This window comes from Rousettus aegyptiacus, unplaced genomic scaffold (genome assembly GCF_014176215.1).
Source record: "Rousettus aegyptiacus isolate mRouAeg1 unplaced genomic scaffold, mRouAeg1.p scaffold_m13_p_5, whole genome shotgun sequence".
Taxonomy (NCBI): Eukaryota; Metazoa; Chordata; class Mammalia; order Chiroptera; family Pteropodidae; genus Rousettus; species Rousettus aegyptiacus.
The window spans coordinates 28,503,972-28,516,285 of record NW_023416308.1 but is presented as its reverse complement, the minus strand read 5'-3'; positions in this window follow the sequence as shown (position 1 = coordinate 28,516,285).

Below are 12,314 nucleotides of genomic sequence, written 5' to 3'. Positions count from 1 at the left end.
GCCCAAGTCCTCACAGCAGTTTGGGTTGAAAATATGAGCAATCATAACAAAAGAAAGAGGGATCCTGGAGGGTAAGAAAGAAGGCACAACCTGGAGAGAGTAGGACTAACAGGAGATATTGGGGGCTGGTTCAGGGGCTACCTCTGAAATGAGTTTTCCTATCTTCAACCCCGGAAGGCATGGGCAGAAGTATTTAGTCAATTGGAGGAACTAGAGGTTGGCAAGGATGCGGAGAAGGAGAATTCATTGTTGCTGAAGTGATCACAACTTAGAAGAAACTGAGGCTTGGGGAAACAGCGAAGACCTGAACACTTGTCTTTGATCCACTGAATGACTCTGAGCAAGCTACCCCGCCCTCCTAGTCCTGAGCTTCCTCAGAATGAAACAAGGTCATGGCACTGCTGAAGTGTTTTCCAACTCTGGTATCTTATTCTGAGACTCTAAACAAGAGACAGTCTTCCCACTTTTGCTCCCTCCTGAGGTGTGAGCTCTCTGAAGTCTGGGGCTGTAACTATGTCCTGGGCTGAGCCTTGGATTACCCGGTGAGCAGGGGCAGGGAAGAGAGGGAGGAGGGGTTAAACCAGCTCTTGTCAGTAACTGACCCAGCTGCAAACACATTGAGAATAGTCCACCAGAAGACTAAGAATAGCCCGAAGTGATGGATGACATTCTGCAAACCAGTGTTCTAGAACAAATGGTGCTACCCAAAGGCAGCCCTGCATGCTTGACATATGAGCAGGTGATATTTAGGAAGCTAAAGTAGCTATAGAAGAATTTTTCCTATCACCCACATACACACCCACCAGCTTCATGCCTGCCTCTGGGTCTCTGGTCCTGTCCTTCTATTCATTGACTCTTCCCATTTCCCCCTCAATTTTTTTCTATTACATTCATAGATGGAGGCTCTAATCCCATCTCCTGGATTCCTTTTCTTATGTTGATTGCCTTTGTTGATGAAGCAGAGATTAATTGTATGCCTCCCTGTGTCCTCTTCCACCACATAAAATGACCTTGTCTAGATAGATGATTATTCATTGTCTCCTGGAGTGGCAAGATATAGGGTAAAAATAGGAAAGAAATTCTGATACATGCTACAGTATGGATGAATCTTGAAGCCATTATGCTAAGTAAAATAAGCCAATCACAAAAGAACAATTAGGGTATGATTCAACTTCAAAGAACCCTACAGTAGTCAAATTTATAATGATAGAAAGTATAATAGAGATTTCCAGGGACTGTGGGAGAGGGGAATGGGGAGCTAGTGCCCAATGGGTACAGAGTTTCAGTTTAGGAAGATAAAAAGTTTCTGGAGATGGATTGTGGTGATGATTATACAGTATGAATGTATTTAATGCCACTGAACTATACTTGTTAGAATTGTAAATTTTATGTTATATATAGTTCACCATTATTAAAAAAAAAAGTTGAAGCCCTAAATCCCTGCACAAAAATCAATAGTGATACAAAGTTGTGTGAGTGTGCATATGTGCACGTACATGTGTGTGTACCTTGCTTTTCTCTGCTGGGTTTCTTCTGCCAGATTGTTAAGTTCTAGAAGCCTACTAATCTTTTCTTTACTGTACTTTTTACCAGGTCTGGTGAGTTCCCATTTGGATAGTCAATAGGATATGTTGATACTTGACTTAGTTTTGAATTTTTGATGCTTTTTTTGTATGGTGGCCATCCCTGGGTTCTTTATCTGTCTTACCACACAGACCAGTGCCTTTCTAACCAGCACGTGAAAAAGGTAGTGACTCAGTGCTAAAGAAGTTCAGGTTAAGAAGAAGTGGATTTTGAGGATGAAGTAAGAGGACAGGAATAATTATGGTTGATAGGAGTGCAAAGCTGTGGTCTAAATGTCTAAGAGACAGTGGGGTGTAGGGGGAAGCAATGAATGGGAACTCAGGATTCCTATGTGAGTGGTGAACACACCCCACTGGAGGCTGCCAGGTCTAAGTGTGAATGACTCACATGAAGCTATGCACAGCACCAAACTTTATCACAACCACAGTTCATTGAGACCTCAGGAAAATAAAGTTATCTTATCTCTTTTACTCTCTGTCTCTTGTTCCTATCAATCTATGTCACTTCCCATCTTACTTTCCATTAGCACCAGAAGCCTCACTGCCAGGGGCACCCTGCTAATTAATTACCCTTGGCTTGTGAGTACAGGTGTGCTTGTGTCAAGATTTCCATGCCTGGGGAAAAAATCAGATTTTGGCTCTGATGGCATCCATGCTGATCTAGGTTCCAAAAGCCTCTCTGCCTAGGACTTTTCTGGTACATTAGATAACGATGCCATTATTTCATTTAGCATTTATTGAACAAGAGCAGCAAGTGAAACTTGAAAGTCATCTAATCCAATGCTCCTCAAATTTCAATGTGCATATGAAACACTAAAGGATCTTGTTAAAACACACCTTCTAATTCAGGAAGTCTTGAGTTAGATGGGCACTGAGATTCTGTATCTCTAACACTTCTCAGTGCTGAACCACACTTCAAGTAGCAGGAATCTAGCCCAGCAAGTTGCAGTTCTGACTACACATTAGAACCACCTGGAGATCTTTTGAAAAATATGGTGGCCTGGACTTCACACACGAATAGTACCATCTAATTGGCCTAGTAAAGCCAGTTTTTGTCTAAAATTTTCCCCAGTTGATTCTAGTGAGCAGCAAATGTTGAAAAGTACAGCTCTGATCAAGCATTGCTAGTCTACATTTTCTTATTGAAACTGTAAAAAAAAAAACAAAAAAAAAACACCTTCATCACCCCACCTGTCTCTCCAGAATACCTAGGATTTGATTTCCCATTGTGAGAAAATTAGCTATTATATATCATATAATAAGAAGAAATGGAGTATTTCATTTAATTAGAAATTGAGTGTTGAATATTTGTTATATGATTGGCATCATTCTAAGTACTTTACATGTAAATCTCACAATACTCCATAAGGTAGATACTGTTCTTATCATTCTTATCTTTTTAATATATGTGAAAACCCAGGCACAGAGAGATAAAGTAACTTGCCATAGGTCACACAGCCAGTGAGTGATAGAACCAGGATTGGAACTTCAGAAGTCTGATTCCAGAGCCAACCCACTTAACCATAACATCATTCATCCTCCTTATGCAATGCCAAAGATAGCAACAATGCTGGACAAGGATGAAGGAAATGTGTTATTTTCATTTAAAACTTGTTTTTTTTATGTCGATATGTTTTTTCAGTCTGAGTTTCTGTTGTTTTTACGGATCAAGTTCATTTCAATTTCAAAAATCAACAGTAATACAAAGCTGTGTGTGTGCATATGTGCATGCACACATGTGTGTACCTTGCTATTCTACTTTTTATTCCATCTATTCCTTTAGTGGTCCTTTGCAGTGGAAGAGTGAGCAAGAGGAATACTTACCATTCATGAATGGGGCCTGACCCAGGTCCAGGACAATGTTCTGAGAAGGATTTCAAGCTACATCTTCTCAATGCACACAGGCGGGGTTTGAAGAATCCCACAGATTCCAATCTGGCAAGATTTCTAGGGCAGCCTTCAACATAATCCAGCTCATCCTTCCCAATGATCCCTTAGCGTAGACCTCTCCAAAACAGTGAGATTCTCCTTAGCTCATAATTTGGTCCAGCATGGATCCATCGCAGACATTGAGTTAGATGGGGTAGTTGCCAGAAATGCTGGAACGTCCTGCCATTAGTAGGTAGTCTTTCTCTTGTTAGACTGGTATACAGCCTGGGATCCAATGGAGTATGAAAAATCTCCAAATTATTAGTCTAAATAAAGCACCATGAGATGTCCCCGAACCAAATGTACTGTAAGATCAAATCCAGTTGGTTTGACAAATTGCTATTAGTTTGGATGTTATTTATTACTATGGTTCTTCTTTGATACAGATGACCAAGAATTGACTGGAGTGTTCTCATGTTAAAGAGGTGGAAGTGGCCACAGAGAGGAATAACTGTAATTTCATATGATCCAAATTAAATAGATTAAGAGAATTTCAGTCAGACGTTTTTAAGACTCCATCAGGCCTCCTTTCAAATGTGTGAATGCCCTTTATGTCATCTCCTGTCAATAACCAACCTCTGCTAGTGTCAGGGAAGTCCATTACCTTATAGGACAATTCATTTTCAGATTATTTATATTGTTAAAGTTCTTACTTAGAATGAATTCAAACCATGTCAATGTAACTTCTACCAATGGGTTCTAGTTCTGCCTCACACAGAAGTTCCTCAAATTATTAAAAAGAGAGTTGTCATGTGATCCAGCAACTTCACTTCTATATACTTAGCCAAAAGAAATGAAAACACTAATTCCAAAGAAATGCACCCTCATCTTCATTGCAATATTATTTATAATAGCCAAGACATGGAAACAAACTAAGTGTCCATCAATGGATGGATAGATAAATAAATGTGTTTTTTATATACAGTGGAATGTTATTTAGCCATAAAAAGGAAGGAAATCTTGCCATGAATGGACTTTGAGGGCATTATGCTAAGTGAAATAAGACAGAGAAAGATACATACTTTACGATCTCACTTACATGTGGAACCTAAAAATATACATTAAAAATAAATAAATAAATAAACTGAGCTTATAGATACAGAGAACAGATTGTTAGTTGTCAGAGGTGGGGGTGGATTATGGGCAAAATGGATAATGGGGTCAAAAGGTACAAACTTCCAATTATAAAATAAATAAGTCCTACAGATATAATATATAGCATGGTGACTATAGTTAACAACACTGTATCATATCTTTGAAAGTTGCCAAGAGAATAGATCTTAAAAGTTCTCATCACACACACACACAAAAATTGTAACTATAAGTAGTAATGAATGTTAATTAGTGTGGATCATTTTGTAATATATACATATATGAAATTATTATGTTGTACATCTGAAAATAATATAACATTATATGTCAATTATATCTCACTTTAAAAACTAGAAAAATAACATTCCTTGAGATGTTCATAGGGTTTTTAATAAGAGGTGTCATGGTCCAGTAAGTTTGGGAAACCCTGGATTAAACAGGATTTCTCAGACTTTAATTTGTTAATGAGTATTGTAAGGGCCAAAAGGTGAACATGATTTGCAAACCTTTCTCAGGCTTTTAAAACTAAACACAGACACACTCACATAAACACACGCATATTTTAAAGTAATATCCTGCTCTGTAGAACATATACGAGAAATGCTGGACTAGTTGATTTTTAAGGATCCTTCTGATCCAAAAAATAAAAACAAAACAAAAATTAATATCTAGAAATTGCTATCTTCATATAAGGCCTTTCTTCACCAGCCCCTCTGGTAATAAGCTATCTGACTCCCTCTATATTCCCATGACACCTTATGTATCTCTGGTGGAGCACTTATAGCATTCTACTTTATAAAGTGAAAATTTTCATTTAATTTGTGTCCAGCATGCTATAGTGACCAAAAAAAAAAAAAAAATACAGGATTTGTCGCTAAACCAATAAGGTGGATTTAGACCCTGTCTCTGCAACTAGCCCGCTATGACTTTGGACAAGTTAAAATCTCAGAGCCTCAGTTTTCTCAACCTAAAAATAGGAATACTGATACTTTACCTGGAGGATTATGGTGGAGAGAAAGCTAATAGACAGACAGCCCACAGCACCTGGCACCTGGGGGACAACCACTAATCAAAAACTGTCATTATTATTATCTCTCAGTGGATTCGTTTCCCTGTTCTCCTATAAGCTCCTGGATGGGCTGGCCACATCCCAGCCACCTTTGGAATGCCCCGATGCCTCTCCACTTCCTAGCACAGAGTATGATTTTCATAAATGTTGAATAAAATTAATTTATTAAAGTGACTTATTGATGGACTTTTTCAAGAAGAAAGTCAGCATTTCTGCCTTCTGCTCAAGTTATTAGATTCAAGATCCTCACCTTTTTCTGTGGAGTGACCCTCCCACAGACCTGTGAGGGATCCATGTTCCCTTCTTATCTGGGCTTAGGATTCTTTCTAGGCCTATGTTGAGGTAGCTCAAAGAGAAGATACTGAAGTAAAAAGCAGGACAAAGAAATTGGAGCATCAAAATGTATAGAAAAATATATTTTCTTCCTCGTAAATCCCCAGGAGTGTCCTAAATTCTACTTTTGGTGCAGCAGTAAGAATACAGAATGGACATGATAGCGAAGGGGTAGGGGGCCATGTTTCTTGCAGACACTGTCACATTGGTCCCATTCAATCTAGCCAGGGTTTTCTGATGATTTCTTGTGGACTAACAATTATGAAGGACATTAAGGCTAAATCATGTATGGCTCCTGGTCTTGAATCGTATGCAGTTTATAGAGAAGACAAGATTTATTTGCAAAATAACTAAAGAGTAAGAAAACACATATCCAACCAGGCTTTTTAAAATCCTTTGATTTGAATAAGTTCCTTTGTTCTCTGCACCCAAGCGGCCTTTACCTCTCCTGTCTTAACACTCAGCATACTTGTAATTCTTGAATTTATCTTCCCTGCTACATCATAAATTACATGAGGGCAAAGCTGAGTCTGACTCTATTACCAACACCTAGCACTACACTGATTAGTACTCGATAAATACTGCACTTACTGAATGGCTGGGTTAAATTTAGAGTGTAAAGTTCAACTTCTGTTAGACTCTGTGCCAGAGGTAAATTGTTAGCAAATTCAGAGGAGAGAGAGCTTCTCTAAGGGTCTGAGACTTGAAAGGGTTCTGTACAATCAGGGATGGTGTAAAGGAAAGGAGAATGCATTGCAGGAGAAGGCACAGCATGAGCAAAGTGCAGAGGCCAGAGTGAAGACTGTTTATGCTGGGAGAAATAACTCCCTGGCATAGGGCTGTGGCTTAATGCATGCTTACCGACTGTGGCTATGGAGGCATTTTATTCATGTTATTAGAAGGAGGAGTTGGTGGAGGAGCAGAGAAACAGCAAATGGAATGGAATGCTCCGTTCACTCTCTTCTCTATTGCACCCCACCCATCTACCCACATCAAGACCAATCTGAGGTCCCTCCATGGTCCAACACTGAGACTTCAGCTCAGGGTTTGGCTCTTGCTAATGGGACTTTAAGCTTTGATTGGCCTGGAGGGGTCATCTCTAGGTTTGTTACCCCAACAATGTAAGCAAATGGCTCCAGAGGAGACAAGCCTTTAAATTTTCCCAGAGCAACACACAACCTCTAAATTCCAAGGCATGTTCAACCATTCATTTATCCTTCAACCCAATTACTAGTACTCTACTTACATAAAGCCCAGACCATGCAGTAATGTGAAAATGTTCATGCAGCATTGTCTCTCAACTGCTTTTTCTGAGCCACTGGCGGCTTGAGATCCGTTCTGAATGCTTACTCCTTAAAATCCATTTGTGTATGGGTATGTGCATATATTTATGCACAAGCGTGTGTTTATATGTAAGTATGTACTGATCCAGGCATATGGGGTTATATACATTTTGTGAGGAACTTGGTTATGTATAGTGCCAGGATAGGTGTCAAGGTTTCTGTATAGAAGAAGGGATGAATTGGGCAAGTGATGTACAGACTGTGAAACCACTAATAGCACAAGGGGTAGAAGGGAGGTGGTGCTGGACCAGGACTCCAGAGACCTGCCTTCAACACAACTAATTGCATGGCTTGTGTAACCCCTTTTCTGTATATCAGTCCCCTTTTCTCCGAAATGTGAATAATATCTTCCATGATTATCCCACTTAAGTCCATAAAACTCAAGTAACATAATGTATGCGAAAGTACTTTGAACAGTATAAAAGCATACAAATTGAATGCAAGCCATTATTAGTGATGCTTTGCCACAATACCATGGTAAAAATGTGCATAAAGTGCACAGCAGAATATCTGGCACATAGTAGTTGCTCTATAAATATCACTTCTCCTTCTACCACCCTCTACACATAGTGGGTACCAATTATATCGGTTGGATGGGTAGGTGGATGGAGGGATGGATGAATGGATGGATAGATAAATGGATGGATGAATGGGTGGGAGCCTTTATCAGTGCTCCTCCCTCAAAATTACATACAAGAGTCTTTGCACAGAGCCTTGGCTTCCACAACTGTTTTCTGCTCAGTTTTCTGACCTGCTGCACAATCTATCATCTCAGAGAGGGAAACTGGAATACTGAAAGACAAAATTATGGGACATTAGGGTGGCTTTTCCTTCTCGAATAATAATTGTAATTATAGCATAGAAGAATAGTATAGGTTGTTTGAGTTGAAAGGCACCCAATTCAAGGCACCTTAAGTTGAAAGGGTTTTGTTTCTTGAGTGACTACTCTGTACTAGAACAGGGGTACAGACTCTTTCTGCTGTCCAGAGGCTAAGTCTAGCAAGAAAGACAAACATTATACGAGTGCCCCAGAGAAGGCTGGCAGGATAACTCAATGAGTTTTTATTTCAGCTTGGCCTTCCTTACTTCTGGGAAAGCTCCTATTTCTGAACCAAAAGTGGACCCTTTTCACTCCGTATTATTTTCTAAAAGCCAGAGAAACTTTTTGGATCACTCAATTGTGAGATGGGGCGGGAACTTCAAAGGCTGGAAAGCTGATGAAATTTTGTGAGGACTACAAGGAGGGTAGAGATGGGAGGTGGGAAAACATTAAAGGTGAATAGCTTCAGGATGCACCAGGGAGATTCAGAGGCTCCCAGCCTCTGCAAAGACTCTCAGGTTCTGTATGGAGCAAAGCTGCAGGACCACCTGGTTTCAAGGGACCACATGGACTTACACAATGAAGATATCAGTGGTGACAGTGTTGGTTAGGCAGAATGATGTCCATCCCCCCCAAAGATTTTTATGTCTCAATTCCTGGAACCTTTTACCTTCTACGGCAAAAAAAAAGATTTTTATAGACAAGATAAAGTTAAGGACTTTGCAATAGGGAGATATTCCTGGATTATCCAAGTGGGTCCGAGATAATCACAGGGCCTTTAAAAGTGAAAGACTCAGATAGGGGAGTCATAGTCACAGAGTTGAAGATGCTATACTGGTGGCTTTGAAGATAGAGGAAGGGCCATGCATCAGGAATACGGGTGGCCTCTAGGGGCAGAAAAGTGAGAAAACTGATTTCACCTTCAAGCCTCCATAAAGAACAAAGCCCTGCTGACGGTTTGATTTTAGCCCAGTGAGACCCATTTCAGATGACCGGCTTCCAGAATTGGAAGATCATCATTTTGTGTGATAAATCACTATGATGTAGTTTGTTACAGCAGCCATAGGAGACTCATACGGTAGTTGGATGAGAAAGAGAAGTTCTTCCCTTCTCTGGTGTGACATGAATCTCCAAGATAATTGTGCACTCCTGGGGATGAATAGAGTATGAGATGCTCCCCTACTGATCTCTGACCCTGAATCATAATTGCTTATAAGAGTTGACAATTATGCCATGGCATACTAGAGTTTTTAAAAATACTATCTTGACCCAGTTTTGAGGCCCTGAGCAGCTTATTAAGCCCATACCCTCAACCACCCCCCTATCTGGCTCTCACACTGTAGGCCATTCTAAGTGCCCCAGGGCCAGGCAATAAACATCCAGGGTCAGCTCTTGTACCCCAGAGCCTGCTGAAATCATCAAAGTACCCCATTTTAGACTTGTTTGCCCTGCTTCACCTGTCTTTCCCTCAGAAGCCACAATAAAGACACTTGCCCATAGTTTCCCCTTCTTTGTCTCATGAACAACCGTGGGGCTTCCCTAGGTGGCCCTGCATGGCATCCTGCATTCTTGACAGGGAGCTGTAAGTACAGCAAAACTGTAAACTCTGATTTTTCTCTCTTGATCTATGTCTGGCCTCACCCCTCCTTACCACAGGTAATGGGGTTTAACCACCAGGCAGTGTACTAAAAGCCATTTACATGCATTTACTCAATGATCCTCAATACAAGCCAAAGACGTATTTATCATTATTATCCATTTGCTATTATTATCCCCCCTTTACGTGATAGATAAAGAGAAGTGAAGCAACTCACCCAAGGTTGCATAGGTTGTAAGTGGCAGAACTAAAATTTAAACACAAATAGACAGGCTTCAGAATCTGGGCTTTTCTCTACCACACTGCGCCAACCACAGTGATGAGATGGCATTTGCCACCATCCTTACAGGATGGTGCTCAAAACTGGGTTAATTTTGATTTAGAGAAAATAAAGTAATATGATATGGCCAGTACATAAACTTCTGAAATTAAAGTTCTGCCCTCCTGAAACTCCACTAGGTGGGGTCCAGAGTGAGCAACAGCCTTCTCCAGCAGTGCAAAGCCCATCTCTCTATAGACATAACACGTGTACTTATTTGGTCAGTCCCTCTGTATGTAACCAATCTCCAATTGCTGTCCCTTCTCCCTTTCCCAGGTGTCCTTCCTACCTACCACAGACTCTAACATCCTGCAGTGGGTTACCCCTTCCCCACATAGGCATCCTCCTTACTCTGCTCAGGCTCCAACTCTGCTCTGGGTCACTGCAGTTCCTCCCCCATACACATCACCACCACTGCACGGATACCTACCTGGCTCAGCCCTCCCAATGGCTTTAGTAAACAAACAAACAAACAAATAAATATAAAATAAATAAATAAAAGGAAGAGCCCTAAAGCTGATTTAAGAGTGAGACTATAAACTACTTTCACACATACACCCTGAACTAGGTTTTCCAAGGACGCAGGAGAGAAAGCAAGCTTGTGAGAAGAAAAAATGTTATTTGCCAATAGGCAAAGCTGTTTGGTTATGGTGAAAGTCAGGCTACGTTTACAGAGGAAGGAAGACTTGGAAAGGACATAAGGTGGGATTCTTGGGTGCTGATAATGTTCTATACCATAATTACCAATGACAAGTGAGATACTGATAAGACTGGATTGCCAATGTCCTCTCTGAGAAAATGATGTTACAAGTAATGAATGATGTATGGGCATAGATTACAGTAGGATAGCAAGGCTTTCCCATTTAGTACACACATGAAGTTTGTGATAAAATCATGGATCAAATCTGGGATTTGTGCAGCCATTTGACAGATGAGGAAACTGAGGCCAGAAAGAGTTTATGTAATGTCTTTGTCAGGTTTTATTATCAAGATAATGCCGACTTTATAAAATGAGTTGAGAAGTGTTCCCTCTTTTTCTATTATCTGGAATATCTTTTGCAAGCTTGAAGTTATTTTTTCTTTAATTGTTTGGGGAAGTACCCCAGTAAAGCCATCTGGGCCTAGAGATATCATTGTGGAAGATTTTGAATCCAAGTTTCAATTTCTTTAATAACTACAGCACTATTCAAAATTTCTATTTCTTCTAGTTTCAATTTTGATAGCCTATAGATTTTTAAAAGGAATTTATACATTTTATTTATTTTGTGAAATTTGTTGATTCAAAGATTTTTAATATTCTTTTAATTTTTTAAATATTTATATTATCAATAGAAGTATATCTCTTTTCATCACTTATATAGATCATTTGTATCTTTTTTCTTGATCAATCTTATTAATTTTATTCATCTTTACAAATAAATAGATTTTCCTATATGATTTTTCTCAGATATACGTTTGATTTTTCTCAATGGTACATTTGTTTCTATCACAGGGATTTCTGCTCTTAATGTTATTTTTTCTTTCTTATACTACTTTGGGTTTGGTTTATTTCTACTTCTTTAGATTGTGGATTTTCAGCCTTTTTTCTTCCCACTATGTGCTTTTATGGCTAAAATTTCCTGGTAAGCACTACTCACTTCAGCGCCAAAGGTTTTTTTTATTTTTATTTTTATTTTTATTGTCATTCAGTTAAAATATTTTTTACTTTTATTGTGATGTCTTCTTTGAACTATATATTATTTAGAAGTATATTACTTAATTTTCAAACATTTGCAGTTTCCAATTATTTTTCTGTTATGGCTTTTTAATTTAATTCTACTGTGGTCAGAATATTCACTAAATAATTTCGATCCTTTATGGTGTAGCATATAGTCTGTTTGGTAAGCATTTCATGTTCCATTGGAAAAAATGTATATCTTGAGATTATTGGATAGAAAGTTCTATATAGTCAATTATATTAATTTTATTAATCATGTTGTTAAAATCTCTATTTTCATGGATTATCATGTCTGCTTGTTTTATTGAGAATAGGAGGAGGAGTATCAAAGTCTCCTGCTTTAAACTTTCTGTGTCCATGTAATTAAGGTGTGTTGCTGTAAACAACATATGATTATTTTGTTTTGTTTTGTTTTGATAATCTTTACCTTCTAGTTGAGTATTTAGACTATTACATTTAATATAAATAATGATTATTTCAGCTTACATCAACTATCTTACCATTTATTTTCT